This window comes from Tachysurus fulvidraco, chromosome 8, assembly GCF_022655615.1.
Source record: "Tachysurus fulvidraco isolate hzauxx_2018 chromosome 8, HZAU_PFXX_2.0, whole genome shotgun sequence".
Classification (NCBI taxonomy): domain Eukaryota; kingdom Metazoa; phylum Chordata; class Actinopteri; order Siluriformes; family Bagridae; genus Tachysurus; species Tachysurus fulvidraco.
In genome coordinates this window covers 9,006,315-9,028,898 of record NC_062525.1, presented here as the reverse complement: position 1 = coordinate 9,028,898, position 22,584 = coordinate 9,006,315, and the positions used below count along the sequence as shown (strand labels likewise).

Genomic DNA, 22,584 nt, shown 5'->3' with positions numbered 1-22,584 from the left:
AAATACTCAACAGGTTTACTTTTAACCAAAACCGAGTCTTCAAATTGGTCATGTACCACTTCTTGTCTGTCAGTGCATTGTACATTGTTTAATCTAATAATATACAAATAAAAATAAAACAAAAAACTGCTTATTTTCTTGAACTGTGACTTTTAGAAACAAGTCATGGTTACATATAAATATATGTGTATTTCACATATACATACACATATACTTTTCACTTTAGGTGACAATAAGACATCGAAGATTTACCTTTTTGAGGAGATTTCTCTTCCTCTCGTCCTCTTTGGCTCATTTCCTTACTATATCCAAAAACACAAACCCAAGCTGACAGGGTCTCACAGGCACACCATCATGTCTTCACATCTGAGTGCATGAGTGTGTAAGGAAAAGCTTACCAGGTTGGAAATTTGCCATGGAAACACATCTCTGAACAAACAGAAGAAAGCTGGTGCATATGACAAGAGAGGAAAAAAGCAGGCTTGAAATGCAAACCACTAAAATGCTGTAATACTTGGCTTGGTGACGTGCGTCTTCCAGGAATATTCTCCCCTTCCTGCCTGGAAAATGTTTCACGGCTTAACGCTGCTTTTAAGAGCTTATGTTCTTACATTCGGCACTGAGGATTTCACCAAACACGAACAGTGCCCAGGGAGAAATATCTCTATTTTAGTAAAGCAAATGCTACAAACTGCCTTTTTGAATATGGTTCAGAAGAAACACTTAACACTGTAACTGAAAGCTCTTATGTTTATGAATTTACAAAATAAACATCAATTTATTAAATCTGAATAGCAAGAAGATGTGTTCTATTGTTAATATGTGATAACATAGCCATCTAATATCCGGCCTTCCTTTAGTATTTCAAGAGCAACACTTAAAGTTAAAGGTAAAGTCTGTGTTTTTGAATAATACATTTGGCAATGAACAGAACCGGTCTCAGAAAAAAATGTGTGCTATCCTTCACACTACTGAGTTGAAAGTCAGCATGAGAAATGAGAGGCTCAGCTGGTGGGAGGAAATTGGCTACGGGTAAATTGGGTGAAAACTGGGTTAAAAAATAGCCGTATCGTAGAAGTAATTAGATTGTGGATCCACTGCCGGTTCCTCTGCGTACAAAAGGTCAAAGAAACCTCTTTAAAGTAATAACAGCATTATTTTATGAATGGATATTTACTTTACCGTTTCCATATAGGATATTGATAGACTTTTGCTAAATATGTTTTGTTTTTTAAATTTGGTTAAAAAAAAAATATCGAGAAATGATACTTGTTTCAAACAAGTGTTTTGTGACTGAGGTTCGACTCTATATCAGGGTACAACCTGAGAGAAAGAGTTATGCTGTAGCTGTGCCTGCACTAGATCAGGATATAAGAGATCTGGAGGGGGCAGAAGATGAATTACTGCAGGAACTGGAGAGACACAGCAGCACGGTGATGAACAGAAGATCAGTTTTTATGATAAAGAGTTCCACATACATCTCACTCCTGAAGAGTACACTCTGAATCTTGAGCATCTATTACTGCTGGTCAACATTTCAGCAATTCCTGTGATAACCAGCGACCTAAATCTGGAAGAGCACAGAGAGTATAATCTAATATGCTCTGGTGTATGACCCACACACATACACACACACACAAACACAAGAGCAAAAAAATGTCAAAGAACAGAAATTGGGACAAATATTACTGGCAGAATGTCACAGAAGATGTTTATGCTTATGAAACTGGGCTACTGGGCTGGGCGATTGTTATATGACAATAACTTCCATTATAAGCTTATTACACTCATCCAACAATAACAACTCCTAATTGTACAATTTCGAAAGGTTAGAATGTATGCATCTGGACAAAAGCAACCTAGCATAAAACTGAACAGGCGAGAAATGGTGGTATAAATGTACTAACAGTGGCAAGCTCCCCCTCCAAAACCCACCCTGGCACCAAACCACACACTACTGGTTTTAAGATATCATTCTAATGAGAATCTCCAATCTTGGACAGACACATGGAAAGAAAGATCACTATCGACACTATCGTATAAAGGCACAGAAGATGGCAAAAACTATAGCTATCCAAAAATCTGGCTTGACGTCCTAAACATATCTGAAGACATGTTAAGAAACATATTTGTATTCCAAACGGAACAGAACCTGTTTAACAGCTTTATACAATTTGTGTGTGATCGGGCTGTAACCTTGATCCTGTTTGGATCAATCTCATATTTCAATCAGTTTATCTGCTGGTTATATTCATAAATCCATATACAGTAAATCCTACAAATATTTGAACTCTTATTCGTGCGCTAATAAGAATCCTGGATGAACGGACGGACCGACAAACCGAAAACCTACTGTAATGCTTCCCTCACTCAGTGGCAGGGGCATAAACAGACAGCAGCATAAGATTACACATCTGTTAACAAATATCTTACAGCAGATTTTTTTTTTATTTTGTAGAAGCAATTGTGCTTGTGAGAAAAACGCTCAGAATGATATGAAGAAGCTTTGCTTAGGTCGCTGTAGCACATCGGCAGCAGCGACTAAGAAGGCACACAGAAAATACATAGAAAATGCTTTTGAAGGAGAAATGAAAAGCACTTGGCAAGCACATACTGTCCACTTTATAGCTAATATCTTACACAAACGTGGTGTTCGCAGTGGTGGCTCATTGTTTTAGGCTCTGCATTACGGAACAGAAGGTCAGGGGTTCAAGCGCCAGTACTGCCAAGCTGCCATTGTTGTGCCATTGAGCAAAGCTCAAAACCCGCTTTGCTCCAGGGAGCTGACCTGAGATCATTGTTTACCAAGCACTCTGACCCGTACCACCTAACAAGTTTGATATTTCAAGTAGACCAACATCTCAAGAGCTGTGAGGGTGTTAAGTCCAGCTTTATGCTAAAATGCTAAAGTGCTTTTTTTTATGTACCGTGAATACATGATACATGAAATAAGCTTATATGTGAAAAAAAATCAATGTGCTATAATGTATATATGAAAAATAAAGGCTTTTTCTTCAAAAGACAGAACTGATGCATGAAACATGGCATCAGCCAGCAGAACATTACAGACTTGCAACAAAATCATAAATTCAGCGGATTGTCTGTCTTAAAGCATTTGTGTGTGTAACACTTTTCCCCCTCATTCTTATTTTCCCATCAGAATAATACTCTGCCATCATAATACATAGTACATTTGCACCTTAAATACACTGTCAAGCTACTGATAGACATTAGATTTTAGACCTCCCTAACATCACCAGCAGGTCAGACTGCACTGGGACAAAATAAAATCTGAAATCAGCAGACCACAATTCCATAGAGAACATGTGGGGTTCACCAAAAACACCAAAAGTTAGCAGAATTGCACTTTCAGTCAGTAGAAGAGTGGAATAAAGCTGACAGGAAATGTCTCAGGACACCATACCTGACAGGATCGACACTATTATTCAGCTGAAAAAAAAGCTTAACTGAGTTTTAGAAAAGAATGTTACATGTAGCTAATCTTTTCTTGAGAGCTTTTAATATTATGAAGTGATATAACATTACAGAAGTCCATGCTACAACCACACATTGACTCTAACATTTTCATAACACCAATAATCATGACGAATTCATACACAAGCCACTTTCATTGAAACATCTGAAGAATTATTTTTTACTTTCCCTCATTTTCACCTCAGCCCCCTTTTTCTATCTATACCACTGTCTCTTCACACCAGCTATATTTTGTCACATGGCCCAGCTGTGCAAACGTGGCTACATATCGCTGGTGTAAAGATGAGAATAAACAAGCCATATAGAAATCAGACAGTACATACTGCATGCCTAGCTGTGCGGGTTAAACTCTCATGTGTTAAAAAAGGTTAGAATACAAGCAGCACATATAATAAATGCCTTTTTTAATGAGAAATACATTCAGCCTGCAGTGCTGCTCATAAATTAATGAAATTACCCACATCTGGCAGAGGGCCAAATGTTAATGTTATCCTTGGATATGGAAATCATGCATCAAATGGACTGTAATGTACTGAGTACTCTAAATACAGCCACACTTTTATAGTTCATATCTCAACATTTCCCAACATATATATATGCAGTATATATATATAAACAATATCTCAATTCATTTTGGGACTAAAATTATTAAATGACTTGGATATATATAAGGAATTACTGGGTAGAAAGCAAGAAGGGTAGATTAAAGATTGTCTTCAGTGCCTGATGTACTTCTGATAGGAATTACTGTGCCTTGAAAAAAAATAGAGTGACATAAAAGGAGAGAATATTTTAATCACCCACATATCTATGCTGATCCAGTGTTACAGTATCTTGAAGGAAATCAGAATAAGGTTCCAGAGTGCACGTCTGAATCGAAGAATAATAGCTGAATTGTATTTCTACATTCAAGCTGAGATGTTCTGCAGTGGAATTATTTCAGATTTAGATTTGGAAATATTTTATTTCTGTTTGGAGAGCTAACAAGAAAAAATGAAGGTTTAAAAAAATTAATAAAATAAATAATAACAATAATGATAATAATAATAATGATAATGATAATAATAATAACAATAACAATACTTATTGTTATTGTTATTATTATTATCATTATTATTATTATTATTATTATTATTATTATTATTATTATTATTATCATTATTATTATCATTATCATTATTATTATCATTATCATTATTATTTCTAGCAATAATTCTAATTAAAATGAATAATAATTATTTATTCTATGAAAATTATTTTAAAAAAGGCTGTTTTATCGTTTTCCCATTTTTATTTAAAAACAAAAAAATGAACCAGTGCAAAATACATGGACAGTGCTGACTAACGCTGAATAACCCTAACTCTGAGCTTTTCCCTGAACAGTATGATGCAGTAAGATGCAGGTTCCAGCTGCAGCTGCACATGGCTCATGTTAGTAGAACCATGTGTACTGGGACGTGAACGTGTACGCAATGTACAGTGAACACTTGCCCTACACATCTCCTCTAAACACCCTGCGAGCTGGCAGAGCTGCGTTGGGGCTGAAATCGCAGATTCAGCGTGAGTACGTGAACCGCGCACTAAGGTCCTGGTGCTGATGCATATTGATGACTCAGAATGTGACTCATAAAGGGATGTGGGAGCAGCCCTTTAACTGATGCCTTGTATGCACCAATAATGCGCTAGATACTATATTCATGAAAGCCCATGCTTTCAACTCACATTTTTTTGTCTATATGTTACTATTTATATTTATTACTTCCTTAAATACAAAGAGCTGAAACCTTTATATTAATATTGCTACAGTATTATATTATAATAAAGAACTAAAACCATTGCTGGGAAGATAAAAAAAAATAAATGAACAATTCTCAGCTGAATCATAAAAAGTTACGTTATGTTTTATTCTTGGTCTAACACATAAAAATTATCATTTAATGCTGGTTAAAACAAATCTTAGTTTAAGAACAGTATTCTTATTATAATAATAGATGTTACAAATCTCCTAATGCTCTAAGGGAGAAGCTCCAAAATGAATGGCTCTGCTTAATAAGGACAATGGAATATATTTTCCTAATGTGCTTAATATTTGAATAGCTGGATTATAAATATGAAAGAAATCTGTGCTATGATCAGAACAGGCTACTAAGGTGGAAAAAAAATATATGTTGTATTATGTAAGTAAATGTTCCATGGCCACAAAAGGTTTAAAAAGCCTGTTTTAGTCTTTAATTCTTGCATGAAAACACTGCACACAAGAAGGTTAATAATAAGGTCTAATAAGAGGCTTGGAGATCACTTGTGCAAAGAAATGGTTTCTAGCTGTAGTTATTTGTGGTAACGTGTGGCCTCTGTTGTCATAGTCTGAGCAAGGGATTTGAAATACATTTATTAAAAGTTGAAGAAGAAGAAGAAGAAGAAGAAGAAGAAGAAGAAGAAGAAGAAGAAGAAGATGAAGAAGTGTGTTCGGAGGTTTGGCTGACTCAGACCTTTTCTCCAGACATGAGCGAGCCTGGAGAAATGTTCTGAGATGGGAGCAGAGAAACCAGAATCACCTCCAGCATTCTGCCTCGAGTCAGAGCTAACGGCAACTCGTCCTGACGTTAATCGGAAAAGCAGCTGAAATTCTGAACACAGCCTCTGCTTCATCCTGCTCTACGGAGACTCGTAACTCAAATGCTCCTGCTATTCATTTAGTCTTAGTAATTATATAAAGGTAGGAGTGAAATATGAAGCGTATTTTCGCACAGGGAAAAGGAGAGGAAATAGTCTGTTATTGATTGTGAGTGGAGCGGTGCTGTTGGGTCATGGAGAGATTTACCGGCGGTCTCGGCTCATGAAATGCAACAAGAGATCCTCCAGCAGGCATAGACCATGTGAGCGAGGTCCTGCCTGTACAGACAACGCATAAATAATCCTCTGATCATGGAAACTGCTTCCAGAATCTTAAGACTTCAATTTAGGCTCTTAGAAGAAGGAAGTAATAGGAACTGTATTACTAGTGAAAGAAGATTTCATCTACAGTTAACATTATGTTCATTTCCTTCCAGTTATTTTTCATTACAATTGATTGTTTGTGTTTATTCTGTATTTTCAATTGTAGAGCTTCAGACATATTACATAGAGTAATCTGAGCCACAATATTCACACGTCAGCTGCTCGGGTCAGATAGGATGTGTAGGACAAAGCAGATTATCTCAAGTGATTCATGTCAATTACCATCTCTAAACAGACACGTCTCAAATCTTCCACCGCTACAGAAATCAGAACTCAGCAGTAGATATCAGGTTCAGCGTTTCAGACAAGCAACATGCTGTTTAATCTTTTTTTTTTTTTATACGAGTGATCTGAGACTTGAAAGACTTGAATCAAAATGTTTATCTCCAACGTTCATAACTGATCAAAATAAACTGTGCACAGTGTTGCACTTCCTATCCAATCTATTCATCAGCAGAGATAAAAGATAGTCTTTCTCTCACAAGTACAGCAAAAAGACATTCAGGTCTCACTCTACAAGCTGAGGCATGGTGAGCCCCATGAAGGAGAACTATGACATTATAAAAGGTTCAGGATTCTTTTAAAGGTGCAGATAGTAATATTTAGGTAGTCGTTGATAATTATGTCATCAGAATGTTAAAAATATGTGATTAAAAATATAAATTCAGCATCTGTTTTAATTTTTCTAAGGGAACTCTTGAAATTTACTAGAGGGGTGGAGTTGGGTTAATGTTCCACTAATGAGTAAATTGTAAATTTATCCACCAGCCAACAAGGCAAACCAATCTACCACCCAATCCTCTGTTGCAATTACCAGGAATTTGCTTAGTCTACAAATGAGTACCTGATAAATATTAGACTAAACGAAAAAAAAAAAAAAACATGTAGGCAATATGATAATTATCCTCTTCTAACAAATGTATAATTTAGCACATTAGATTTGCTCAGATTCAGAACAAAACGGTCAGCAAGCTGTAGGTTTATGCTCTTGAGTTGTAATGTTCTTCCTTCGCTTCACAGTGTTACGAACGTGGGATAGAACAGACCCAGATGCAGGATGGTGAAATATACGGGGTTTAATAACAAAGGAACTCTAAACATAACACGGACTAAAGACAGGACAAGACAACAGTAGATTCCGCGCTGTACAAGGCACAGTTACATAGACAAATAACTAACCAGACACATGAGAGACAGGTGTGCAGAGGAAGGCAGGAAGAGAAGGGCGGGGAAGACACGTGAACACAAAACGTAAACACATGCACGTGGCCAAAGTCCGGGCTGAATCCTGACACACAGTGAGCCTTGTTAATGTCTTTATTTTTTTTTATATGTTTAACTCTTTTTTTTTATACCAGAAGCCAAAAAATGAAATTTGCACCTGTTTTGTAGTTTCCATGTTCAGCACTGAATTTCTTTGTCAGTTTATATTCCAGTGGTGCTTAATGACTCATGTGAAAGTAAAGACAAATAAACATTTTTCATTTTTCATAAGTATTTCTGTTCAACACAACTTACTATTGACAATATTTTGATAGGAATAATTATGTCCCTATCTTTAAAGTAAATCTTCAAACTATCTATTTTTGCTCTATGGGACGCCCCAAGTGCTTATTCATAAATTCATAAATTTGACGGCATTATATTCGATTACTAAAATCTTGTGTACGGTTTTCCCAACAGAGGTAAAAACACCTCACTCTGAATGCCATCAGTGTCCTGACTCATTTTCTACCAGTCGATCATTCCACAGTCATTCAGAGTGTGGGTAGGTTGTGAATCAGTATATCATGTACACGAGTTCAGGCACTGGCTCATTACACGCTGGGACACTGATGACTCAATTTCCAGCAACATGACTACATACTTGCATTGGGAAAAGCCACCATTTCTTATCATACCAATATCATTCTGATATATTTTATATTCTTTAAAGTAAATTAAGAAAAATACTTTGTTCTGTTACAAATCCTTGCACCATTTTGCACGTATTAAACAATTAAAAATGTTACACTCAAATGAACTGTTTATAAGATGTGAAATAAAGTAAAACATTGCTAGCATAAATAATTATATTAAGCTACGACAACAATAACAAGGTACTTACATTTATAGTCAAATCTGGGTAAGAGTTTTTTAACCTTTTTTTCACCATAGTGAAAAGATGATGTTATTTCCTGTAAGAGAATATACTGTATAGCAAACATCAGTGCTTCCTGGTTCAGCAAATGCTGCAGGGCAGTGGAAGGATCTTGCTATTGAGACTGCCTTTAAAATGGCCGACAACCTGCTCATGCCTTGACTTCTGTACTAGGGAGATGGACCAGGAGTCTCAGGGCAGCAGGTGATATTTGGAATAACAGCCATGAACTATAGTTACATCAACATCAAGATACATCAACACTGTGAGGAACACTCTCACTCACTCATTTTCTACAGCTTATCCGAACTACCTCAGGTCACGGCGAGCCTGTGCCTATCAGGCGTCATTTGGCATCAAGGCAGGATCACACTCTCATTCACTCACACACTACAGACAATTTTCCAGAGATGCCAATCAACCTACCATGCATGTCTTTGGACCTGGGGAGGAAACCGGAGTACCCGGAGGAAACCCCCGAGGCACGGGGAGGAAACCCCCGAGGCACGGGGAGAACATGCAAACTCCGCACACACAAGGCGGAGGCGGGAATCGAACCCCGACCCTGGAGGTGTGAGGCAAACGTGCTAACCACTAAGCCACCGTGCCCCCCATTAAATTACCAAATAAACACTAAACCTGCTAAAGTCAGTGGGATTTTATATTTTTATTTTGCTGAACCAATTAGTTTGAGTTTTAATTTAATTAACTGTGTTTCATTTCACAGGCAGCAGAAAGCTCAAAAAAACTACCACAAAACATTTGTTTATTCACAAACAATTAATCCATTGTTGTTGTTGTTTTATTTCTAAGTAACAAGGGCCCTTTTGCCTTAGGGGCCTTCTGTCAGGTGGGTACTGGTCAACTATATTGTGTTGGAGCAGAACAATGAGTGATTTACCAACTAAGACAAAAAGCTACTGTTTAGGAACAAAGATGTGACTCATGATCACGCTGGTCTTTTGAGCACTACAACCGTGATCGTATCCTGACCACATCAGAAAGACACATGATCCGTAGGAAGAACAAATCAAGGGCTCTCCTGGTGCTCCCTGGTACTTAAAGACATTGCACTGTAAAGAATCCTGCACACACATTTGGACTAAAGCTATATTAAATGCCATGTCAAACACCTCTTCAATCCACTGGAATCTCAAGCACCATCAAGCAAACACAGAGATGCCAAATATAACTTCAGTGGATTAAAATACATCTGATCACAAACCTTTTGTCATATGGGTCATATGGTGCCCGGATGTGCTGGTCTTCACTAACCATTTCACTGAGTGACTTACTGCACATAATAACACCAAAATAATTGACAAAAAAAAATGGTGAGTGGTGTTTCTGTTCATGTGCTTTTGTGATGATGTGAGATGAATGTCCGATAAAATCAAGGGAGTCTGAAGCCGGACCAACTTTGCAGGGGCACCAGTAACAATCACAATCGCAGCAAACGTCCCCAGTGTGAAAATCAGCACTACAATACTGATGCTGTTTTGGTCAAGTCCCATTTATTGCCCTGTGTATTCTTTCGAAGGATGAATCTTTGGAGGAGAAAGTGATATTACAACATCTGTTATATCATGGGGATCAAGCAGGGAAGTTGACCAAGGCCCAGGTTAGGAAGTTGCCCAATTGTAATATCAGCCTTCTTAAATCCTATATAAAATCGAAGGTCTGATCAGCCGAGCCATGTTCGGAGCCGGTGTAAAGTACTCGATAAACGCTCACCTGTGACTGTATCATATTTGTATGCTCATGCAGTTTTTAATGCTTTAAACAATTCAAAAGTCACACTGCGGTCTCTGCATTTCATTCAGCATGGGCCAAAAGTCAGAACCACAGGACGACTTCCAGAAAAACAAAAATATATAATAGAGAAAGAATGTATTTTTGGAACATTAGGCTTTAGTGTATTTGTATTTGCAACATATTTAGATTTGTTTAATACTAAAATTGTAGCTCGTGAGGATAACACTAACTATAAATAGATGTAAAATTCAGAGTTTTAGAGTTTTTTGAGTTTCAAATTGTTTCATTCATTTATAACAGTAGTGCCAATTTATTTCAGCTTTATTTTCGTGCCTTTGGTGCCAGGAGCTTGCTGTTCTTTTTCATCTCTTTATTAACTGTCGTTCTATCAGCTTTGTCCTCAGAATATCTGACACTGAGCTCCAAGCCAGGATTCCTCTTCACCACCAGCTCTGCTGGAATAAGAGATTAACCCGACATGGTGAGAGACTCGATATTGTACTTTTTAATCGTTTTATCCTCTCGTGGTTTATTGCTAAAATTTAATCATGTTACATGTGATTAAAAAAAAACAAGTTTGAGAATCAACCACTATAGAGATAATACAGAGAAGTGAAATTATAATAATTTAGATTATATGCAGATTATCTGTGGTACAATTACCCCATGGGACACTGCACTGCTCTAATATATCATGATGTTCTTTACGTCTATATTAGCTTCCTGTCTCTCTTCGGACCAGATATTGGCCATGCTTCAGCAGTCAGGGACTTAAAGTGCAATTCACGTGTACATATAAATTAATGGATTTATCAGATAAGACAAGTGTTGACTGAAACATTTTCAGCAGTTGATCCATCAACATCTTTCTGGGCATACCCATGGGAACAATTATCCGTTAACAATATGCAAGCTTCAGGAGAGGGGAAAACCACATCCTAGGAATTCCCATGGACGGGATGGCAGGTGATGCCTGCAGAGGAAAGACCTGTGCTTAGAAAAGCATGAGACATTCAGACAAAAACTGTTTCAGGTACAGGATCATTTAGGAAGAGAGAAATGCAATGCCAAGGAGCAAAGATGGAAAGCAGAAGTAAAAGTAAACATAAACAAATCATAGAACTAATTGTGGATGCATATCTAATCTGACCGAATGTCTAGGAACATGCTATAATGAGTGTACAGAAGCAGTTATGAAGCAAAACGTTGGTCACCAATCAGGCCCGATGTTGAGAGAAGTGGAGCTGTTTATCCCATTAGCCTACTGAGATGATTAGGTGGCTACATGCCAAGTCACACCAATGCACTGAACTTTTAATGAAGGACACACATTAATGTCTTTATAGGTTTGCAGATATCTAGGTGATGCATTAACAGGCCATCAGTCCAGAATTAACCGAAAACGCAGGGTCAGAGAATATAACATAAGAGTTTAATTGATTTCTTCCTGATACACTTTAACTAAGACATTTCAAGAGGGCTAAAGTTAGGAATGGAAGTTCATCTGCTGCCCTACAAACTTGAGTAAACTCAATTTGAATACAGCCTTTTGTTAAACTCACAAGTAATCAATAAAATCGATTACTTTGAATATCATCTTTGAAATCTTGGGTTCAATCTTCAAATCTTGTCATGACATTTAAAGATAATTCTTCTGTTATCCTCAAATTTCCTAACATTTCTTTTCATTGGGCTCAATTTGAACTCAGCAAGTTAAACCTCTAGATGCTTTAACCTAAGTTGATGTGTCAGGTAATTGCCAAAGAATCTCACTGATTGACCTCGAATTGGAAAGAGAGATTTCATTTTCTTTTGCCTTAGGCTTTGTGTTTACTTTTCAAAAGTCTGTGCGAATGAATGTTTTATTTAAAGTGTGTGTTTTTGTGTATAATTGGCAACAGGGGTGTGTGATTAGAACTTCGAAGACCTTGAACATCCCGGTGGTGAAACAGGAGCTTGTAGTTCATGGTGGTCATGTGTTCCAGGCTGTGGGGTGTTCTGGGTATTAAAGTTCAAAAGAAGTTGACCTAACATTTTGCTCATATAATGATGTAATTATATTTGGAATAACTAAGTATAAGAAATTGTACTAGTTTTTCACAGTTTTTACAATATCTCCAGTTTTCTTTGCCATGTTCGGGGCTGTGTATGTCATCCGGCAGTTTGAATAGTTTCACTATAGTATTTTTAGCCGTACATTTTTGCTGAAGTGCTTCAAATATTGTTTATTTGTAGTTTTAAAAAAATCAGATGCGTTTAAGCAAATTATTCATATTTCATATTATATTTGATTAGTATCTTTTTCTCTTGTGGGGAATCTTTTATTGTATCGTTTCGCTTGTGTTGATAAAGACACAGCTGACACATGATGTCCCGCTTGCTTCTGCTTTTTGCCTCGATTACACAAAAGTGTTTGACTAAAATGTCAACCAGCATTAAAGAAGAAAAGGTTAAAATGGGGATAGAGGTATGGTGATTTGTCAGTTCTCCTGTTCTACACACACACACACACACACACACACACACACACACACACACACACACACACACACACACATACACCGCATTCCAGTCCCCATAGGTGAGATGTCACATCTAGTGCATTTCTGCAATAAGCCACTGCCCATGTTGATGTGATTTAGTCAGACAGCAACTAAGCTCGAGCAGGAATGGAGTAGCAGTGTATTGTCTGTCAAATACCAGCAATGAGAGAAAAATATACATATAAATAATAATAAACAAAATACATCAACTAAAATAATGACTACAGAAAGAGAAAATAAGGTTACGCTGCATTTGTGCTCATATGTAGTAAAATCTGCATCCGGAAAACTGAAGCCAAAAAACAATAACTTGTGTAATATCAAATGAGAAACATGCATTTCTGCCAAAAAATTCATAAAGTCAGTACCTTGCTGAGTTTCTAATAGATTTGCAAATCTGTTAAGTCATAAAATGCCAACCTGTGACATTGTACATTAATGACTTCACACATACATGAAAACAGAGTGTGCTTCTTCCTATTACCTGCTGCTTTATCTGCCCTATTTCCACATCAGCATGTGAACAGGTAGGTCAAGTCTGAGCATGTCCAGTCAATGACATGTCCATTAGAGACGCTCGTAGGTGCCGAGGGTGTGATGCTGCTTGACCTTATTACAGATTCACAAGTTTCTTTACTTAACTCTGCTGCACCTCGAGGCACACGCACTTAAAAAAAAAAAAAAAAAAAAGGATAACATTTCTTTAGTAATTCACTTTCTCAGCAGCTTGTGAAACACACTCAGTCTCTACTTCCTCTGCTCCACCTCACTAGCGGTTCTCATCCCTCTGCATGTCTACACTGTCCCTCTCTCCAATAACTCCTCTTCACCTGCCAAGTTCATCTCCTCTTCCTGTCCGGCACGCTGCCATCACCCCATGCTTTCCTTCCACCCGCACACCACTCCTACTTCTCTGGCCTCTTTTCTTACAGCCTTGAATGAGAGCGGCTTTTACTGTATTGCTCGATTCTCAGATTAACCCAATCCACTGGTGTGATTTCTTTTTAAACCGATCAGAGATTTTAATAAAACGGGTCTATAATCAGTGATCGTAAATGCTTGGGGAAATCCAGTCTGTGCTACTACTGTACGTAAAAGACTTCCAGATTTCCAAACATATTTTTAAAAGTATATAATTTATCAGTTCTTTTTACTATTTTGTCAACGTATCCGATCTACCTATGTTTCGCCTCAGGCGTACAAGAAAAGCAAACAAGGTCAAGCTGAAAATCAAATTTAATAATGCACTTAGTGCCTAGAATGATAAAAAATGTTTTGTTTCTCTATGATACAGAGTCGAAACAAGAAGCTTTGAAGAGAAAGAACAGACAACAAAGTGTGAAATACTGAGTAGCATCAAACTTAACAGTCATCTCAGAATCAATGAGGTAAAGAAATGCCTGGATTTATCCAAATCTAAGTGATCATTATTATTATTAGCTACACAGATTATTTTTTTGCCACCAAATGTTTGTAATTTGAATATGTGTTATAAAGTTGGTTATCATGTCTCTTTAAACCCTTGTAATATTAAGATCAATTGTTTTGCCAATTTCACTTGTGGAAAAAAAATTATGCTGTTAGATTTGTTATTGAACTTATACCGCATTATTCAGCATGTCTTTTGATACTTCATACTAATAGTGATGCCACTTCCTTGTAGGCCTTTAGACTACCTTGTAAGGTGTTGGACTGAACAGAAGGTTGTGAGTTTAAATCCCCGGGCCACCAAGCTCCCTCTCCTGGGCCCCTGAGCATGGCCCTTAACCCTCAATTGCTCAGCTGTATAAATGATAAATAAATGTAATGTACATGATGCTGAAATGAGTTAATTATTGTCATGGAACATTCTATATTTTGCTCTGTTGATGTTTGTTGTAGCTGTGTGCTGTTAGCATTGAACATGTAGAGTTAAGGTTTAGGTTTAGGGCCGTCTGCTACGAAGTACGTTAGGCTTAGGTCACATAGTATTGCGTGTTATTAGATATTGTTATCATTGTTATGGGGATGAGTAAAGAGGATGAGACCACTATCAATACTGATGAGTCACAAACTATTAATAGTTGGCTAGAATTAATCAGGGTTTTTTCAGTTATTGTGTTTGTTTCCTGGTGGTCCAGCAGCAGGATCCTGCACCTTCATGTTTGTTCTCATGACCCCGGGATCCATTCCCAGGCAGGGAACACCCACCCACCTGATGAGAGGGTTGACTCTCAGTGCCGGTCCGAAGCCCAGCCCGGATGAGAAAAATAAAAATATGCGGCTGAGCCGCTGTGGCGAGCCTGAACCGGGAGCAGCAAACGAACAACAACACCATTTTAATTGTGCATTAGGGGATGTTCTCTAGATAAAGTCTCTGGTGTGCAATGCAAAAAAATAAAAGAACACAGGTTTGAAGGATTTACAACATTCTTTCGTGCAGATAAATTCATCTAAAGTGTTTAAGAGAACTTAAAGGAAATAAAGTTTAAAAAGTTTCACATTTAGGATTCTTTTGCACAGGTCTTGGTATCACTGCATTTCACAGAATGAACAGGTTCAATGAACATCCAGTCCCAAAGTTTTAATGTTCAGCTGCTTATAGATGGCAAAGGATTTTTACACTTAACTGAATGCGTGGGTGTGCTCACCGTATATATAATGAGTTTTTACAGCTCACCATGAGCATGGGGGTAAGGTGGCCGGCAGTATTAAGCTGCAGTTTTACAGAAATGTGTAACAAATAAAGATAAAAATAGGGCAGTCTGTGTCACCATAGCCCATTATAGCTCTGCTGTGTGGATGCAGAATAGGAGCGAGCCGTGTCTCACTGCTGACATGTTGTTGTGCCGTATTCTTTCTCCCAGTGTTATGTTAGTTTGAATGATTTAAGATGTGCTAAATAACACGGGCCCTGCAAACCTCAGTGAACCGGTTTCTCCTGCATACTCACACTCAGTGCCTTGTTTATTGGTTATTCTGATTCGATAATTCTGACACGTCAAGAGCTGCTAATGCCACAAATGTTCTTAAAGAAACAGCAACCAGGTTATAAAGAATTATGAAATAGGTTAATGATAAGCAAGCACATACAGCAAAAATATTTCTTTTTATATATAATATAACATAAGTTATATGATATATTTTATAGAGAATAAAGCATCAGTAATACAGGTTATATATACAGTATATAATAGCATATATCGAGATAAACAAGACAGAAATACAATATAATAAAGAATTATTTAGAGACTATTTTTCTCAAGGCAACAATATTTAATTAGTATTAACTTTTTAGCACCTGTTTTCAGCAATAACATGGAGCCCTGCTGTAATTTAACATTAAGCTTATGGATGTGTTTGTTTTGTTTTGCTATATTTAACATGCTGATAAAAATTTGACTGACAGGGGAAGGTTGACATGAACACAGGAATAGTCAGATTATCTGAAGGCAGATGTTTGTTCAGCAGCTTGTACATGGCCGCAGTGTTCGCCAGCTGTCCGTCACAGTCGCGTTTCTTGCCCCGACGAATGCCATGAATCAAATCTGCACTCTTCTCGTATTAGTTATTAGGATTGCAAAATTCCGGGAAATTTCAAGGCTGGAAACTTTCCATGGGAATTAACGGGAATATATGGGAATTAACGGGAATATATGAAAATAAACTGGGAATTAAAAAAAAATGCGAAGTTGCCTATAACAAGGGACTTAAATGAACATAATGACATAAAAAAATCTTAACAGCATAATTTTGTTTAAAACAACAAGATTTAATGCAATTTAAGTTTGTACCCTGCATTCCTCGGTCACTTGCACACAGCACACTGCTTACTGAACTAGTTGCTTATTAGCATGAATATTAATAGAATATTAGCTGTGTTTATTAAGCACATATTAATATGCATTATTCTGCATTACCTTATTCTACATTCTTAATTGTACCCAATACCTAAACTTAAACCTAAAGCAGTAAATTAGGAGTGTTACCACATGCACATATCATTTCATGACCCTCCCCCACACACTCACTCCCCCCTGAAATTAAAAAACCTCTATAAAGTAATGTTTATTACAATTATTAAGTTTATTATGTTTATTATAAGCATAATAATGTTTATTATGCTTGTGTTACCCAATGAAAGAATCAAAGCTCTACTTACAATTAAATCAGTCAAGATGTCATTTTTAAAATTTGTATTACCTTGCATGCATGTCTGCTTATAACCAAAAAAAATGTTTATTAATGTTTGTATATAATATAGTTTATATAAATTTCCCTATATTTCCAAAGAATTTCCATAAATTCCCCGTAAAGTTTCCAATTTTGAATATTTCCAAACTTCCCCAGATTAAGTTCCCGTGAAAAGTTTCCAAAAATTTACCGGAAACTTTCCACCCCTTTGCAACCCTATTAGCTATTAGTATTAGTTCCAACAAATGTTTCTACCTTAAAAGTAAACTGTGATATCAAACCCATTTCTGCTCTCATGCGATAAAGATGTAACCCCGAACCACTAAAACTCAGTGTAAGGTTATCCAACAGAGGGGAAAACAGTGACTCATTTTATATCAGACTTATAAATGTATGATGAATTGATTTCCATTCTGTAGGTGAAATGGAACTCCAGTGTACAGGGACAAAAGGGTTAGTAAACCAAAAATAACCTTCAAGAAATGGGTTCAATTTAAATACTCTAGAATCTGGGAAATCTAAGTATGACATAGGTATACTATACGTGTTTGTAACTTCTTGCTTTACTGGAAATAAATTTAGATCTACTATAACTGAAAGAGGCTGAGGTAGATTTCTTAATTGGCGCTTGCAGCACATAACATTAATCCTGTCTTAGATGGTTTGTAAAACAGAACTAGGCTTGCAGTATCTTACAATGCACGCTCAGCAAACTTTAATGAAACACTCATTTAGAGCCCCATTTAGAGAGAATGTGAGATTGGACAATGAATAAACAATTCAATACAGAGAGGTAAGTTTCTGATAAAACATCATTTTTTTCTCTGTATTTTATTACACTACATAGAATAAATTGTAAACACTGGCAGTAAATCTGAGGAATTCATCAGTTAGTGACAATTTGTCCTGTATGGCAACCTATATGTACACATACAGTACACACATTTCCTGTATGGCATCCTATATGTACACATACAGTACACACATTTCCTGTATGGCATCCTATATGTTAGAAGAACATTTTGCCAAACTTTTGCCAAACAATTGGAATATAATATAGTGAAAAAAATGGCTTGTTAGGTTGGGACGGTTGAATTGCAAAGGGTATAAATGTTAAAGTTTTAAAATCCTAAAATCGTAACAAGCATCCATATTTATACTCAGATCCGCACAGACTGTATACTGGTCAGCACTATTTTATGTATCTGTCTTATGTCTTATGTCTTAAGTATCTCTCATATTGTCTGTTTGCACTGCCTCTTGTCTTGTTTGCCCAAATTTGCACACATGCACTTTCTGTGAATAGATTAATTTTACTCTTTAACCCTTAGTTCTGTGTTGTCTTGTGTAGCTCTGTGTCTTTATGTAACACCAGGTCCCTGGAGGAACATTGTTTCATTTCACTGTGTATTGCATCAGCTATATATTTTTTAAATAAAAATAAAACTGTAGAACTGTATAATAGATAGATAGATAGATAGATAGATAGATAGATAGATAGATAGATAGATAGATAGATAGATAGATAGATAGATAGATAGATAGATAGATAGATAGATAGATAGATAGATAGATAGATAGATAGATAGATGTGCATGACACATTATCCAAGCCAACATGAAGAAAAACATGATTCATTAGACAAACATTTACTGTAAGCTGTGATTGTTTCAAAATGCTTCGTTTATCTTTCAGTGTGCCTAGACCGAGCCGTTCTGACAAAGACAATATGAATAATACTTGATATTTTTAAACAATCCTTTTAAAGTTTTGTGTTTTTGTGAGTTCACTTTCTGCCTACGCGTTATCACAACCCTACTGCAGAATGGCAAAATGAATGGGAAATGCTTCCCTTGCATAATGTCAATCACTGCATCTCACATCGGGCCCTTTACAGGATACTGAGAGTTGGTGAACTGAAATGAACTCAGTGTGTGTGTGTGTGTGTGTGTGTGTGTGTGTGTGTGTGTGTGTGTGTGTGTGTGTGTGTGTGTGTGTGTGTGTGTGTGTGTGTGTGTGTGTGTGTGTGTAAACTGTGACACAGCATTGACAGGAATAAGAAAAGGCCCGACATCGGACTGGAAGGCTAAAGGAAAACATTAAGGTGATTTCTGTAGAGTCAGCTGACAACAAGAAGTCAGACAGACGGATGGCTGAATGGCTCGCCGTGTGAGTCGCTCCATCCTGGAGACATACTGTACACACAATCCAAAGACAGAGTGTGTTACTAAACATTCACACAGGTGAGTTTTCCCGTTCTGTGATCAAATTCAATGAGAAACAAATTCTTAGTAGACCTATCGTGAATATTAATAATTAATTGCCAAAATTAATACATATAATACATATAACTTTATTTAAATACATAAACGTACTAGTGTAAATAAGCAGAAACTATAGAAAATGATGTACATGTGCACAAAATAATCTTTAAAGGATTTAAAGAATTGCGGAATTCAAAAGTAAAACAATTACAACATTGCCGTATACAAGAAAATGTATAACTGTGGAATAAAAATTAACCACAATCACCTCAAATAATCCTGATCAGCACAAATAACTTCGCTCATGCAACTGTGTAATCATCCTGACAGACCTGGTGCTTTATTATCACAATGCCCTTGGGGTCAGAAATCTTTGTAGATGTGTAAAGTTGTTGTTCCTTTTACATGTTAATCAATCAGGAGCCCTGTTGGTTCCTTAAAGCTCCACAGGACGAGCTCAATGTGGAGCTAATTTAATGCTGAGAGCTGGCACCGGCAGCCATATTAACCTGCCTTCAACTGGAGGGCTTTCATCTCCATCTGAAGCGTGAAGCTAATGCTGACAGAACAGGTCACACAAGTTATTACATCAACCTTACAATGGTTACTTATTACAGTGCAATCTGGGCAAAGTGCTGCTACAACTCCAACAGGCTGCTAAAGTAGTCGCTAATATCTACGGATGCACCGAGAGCATTTTTTTCTGGACTGAGGACAAGAACATATTAAAGGTTTTAATACATGCCGAGACCAAAACTGATATTTGATCAGTAACAAAAGATTAATATTTTTCACCTGTACAATTCAATTTCCTCTGATTTTTTTTTAGAAAGATATTAACTGTTTATTGTTTATTGTTTATTATGGATTAATCCTTAAATCTGATTGGTCAGAAGGTGTGGGTCGATTGCATAGAACAAATTCTGCAAGAGAGGGAGGGAGAGAGAGAGAGAGAGAGAGAGAGAGAGAGAGAGAGAGAGAGAGAGAGAGAGAGAGAGAGAGAGAGAGAGATAGTAATCCAGTCCACAGCATGACTTAGGAACCAATCTCAGAAGCTCCACGGCATTACATCTAACTATAAGTCGTCATAAAGTGTTGTTTATTAATATATTAAACATTGTAACCGTTCACACACCTTTATGTTATAAGACAGTGTTGTAATAACACACTCCTGTTCATACTATTGTACGAATACTATTACATGCTCCGCTTGTGCACCAATTCACACAACCTGGTGTGCATTACTGTCATAAGATGCCTCGGTCTGGTGTGCGTTACACCCAAAATGCTTCTGTTTATTAATCAGGCTACTTAAAGATTTTTGCACCAAATAATAATGCACCAAAAAGTGAAACTTTTTACACTCTCAGTCTGTAAACCTATCGAGCTGGCCGTTGTAATTACAAACATATTCACACTGTTGGTTTATGATTTAGATGTTACTTGAATTGGGGGAAGATGTTATTGTAGCTCATCTTGCTGGTTTGTACTCTGCTGTGCTGTACCTGTCATGACTAATCATCAAATGCACCAGATTGCTGTCATTTCATCTTAACTACATGTATTAACTTACATCATTATCAATTGGCACTGGATTTTTGGTATTGGAGCATTTGTGAGAAAATTAGCATAGTATCACTAATACAAATCCAGTATCGGTAATGATACATCCCTACTAATCTTACTCCATCTTTAAAAGCCTACACTATCTCTACACACTCTGGATAAATATGTAGAGAGAGTGGGTACATAAAGAGCCCTAGGGTCTGTGCTTGGCACTCGAACAACACAGTGTCACCTCACACCCTGCTTCCTGTGGTGAGCCACAAAACCGCACTGCATTCTGCCAGGAGGAGCTGTGATGCTGCTTGTATATAAAATCTATATATATATATATATATATATATATATATATATATATATATATATATATATATATATATATATATAATCCATCACAGACTCAGCTACAAGAGAGAGGTGATGGAAGCTGTGAGGCTGGATCTGACTGAAGAGGGAACACACTCTACATGACACACTCTCAGTGTGCTGTTCTTCCCCCTCCCTCTCCCTCTCTTTTCTCTCTCATTTCTCGTTCCTTTCACCTTTTCTCATTGCTTTGCCCCTTTTCTTCGTTTTGCAAGAAAAAAAAAAAACAGCTTAGAGCAGCATGAATTCCATGTTCTTACAGGCTGGTTTATGGGTCACAGTTGACTGGTCAATGTGCACGTCCATGCTCGTTAACATATCTCTAAATGTGATTTAATGCCATTTTGTATTCAATACTATTCCAATATCAGATGTCTGGCTAGAAGCAAATACCCACCAAGTCGATTCTCCCTATCAAGTTCTCTCTGTTGCCTATGTTTCTGCGAATCGCTACACCAGAGCCTTTAACTACCCAATGCCCTCAGAAACGTCAGTCAGCATAACACCAACGAAACATTTTTACACAATTTAACATATGGTGTGTGCCGTCCTGCTACAAATCACATCAAATGTTGCACAGTTTCGATACTAAAAAAACAACAACTCCCAGGCACTGAAAACAACAAGATTTTTATTTATTTATTTTTTTTTCAAATTTAAGCAGGGAATATTCTCTCACTACTGCAGCAGCCCAGGTTCGATTTCTGGGCAGGGAACCAATCCAGCCACTAAGGGGTTAACTCAGTGCCAGTCCCAATGGGAGATTAAAATGGGAGGGTTGCATCAGTAAGGGCATCCGGCATAAAACCTGTGCTAAAATCAAAATATGCGGATCGGACGTTTCCTGTGGTGACCCTGAACAGGGAGAAGCCGAAGGACAAAAACAACAAGTGTAAAAACTGGAATTCGGTTAATATGGGGTTGTCAGGACACGGATGCCGAGACGGAATCAAGGGCAAATTTGCCAGATGAATAAACACTATTGCGAAGGTACAGGCTCGGCAGAATGATTTAAGGTCAAAATGCAAGCAATATTCAGGCAGTCAGCAAACTACTGAAAGAACAAGGCAAGGCAATAACAATGAAAACACCAGAAACACTGTCGAGAAACCAGGAAGATGATCACAAATTATTAAGACTTGGAAACTTGGTAATTTGTACAGGGCATGAGTTCTATAAAATTATTCTCTAAACAGTCAGTGTCATGATGAGAAATGATTGAACTTTGGGTTGGCAAATACGACCAGAAATCATGACGGGATGCATTTTAGAAGAATTTGCCAAAATT

The 22,584-nt window shown here is 37.1% G+C and overlaps 1 protein-coding gene across 3 annotated transcripts in view; it reads right to left on the bottom strand.

The window, feature by feature from the left end:
• Window positions 1-22,584, bottom strand: part of usp54b (ubiquitin specific peptidase 54b) — a 104,737-nt gene that overhangs the window by 75,287 nt on the left and 6,866 nt on the right. For 2 of the 3 annotated variants that reach the window (XM_047817514.1, XM_047817515.1), the window contains exon 1: window positions 253-373. The exons of the other annotated variant lie outside the window; for it this stretch is intronic. The gene's annotated coding sequence lies outside the window, so the exon portion shown is untranslated. Of the gene's footprint in view, window positions 1-252; window positions 374-22,584 lie in introns of those variants that run through there. 3 annotated transcript variants of the gene reach the window in all.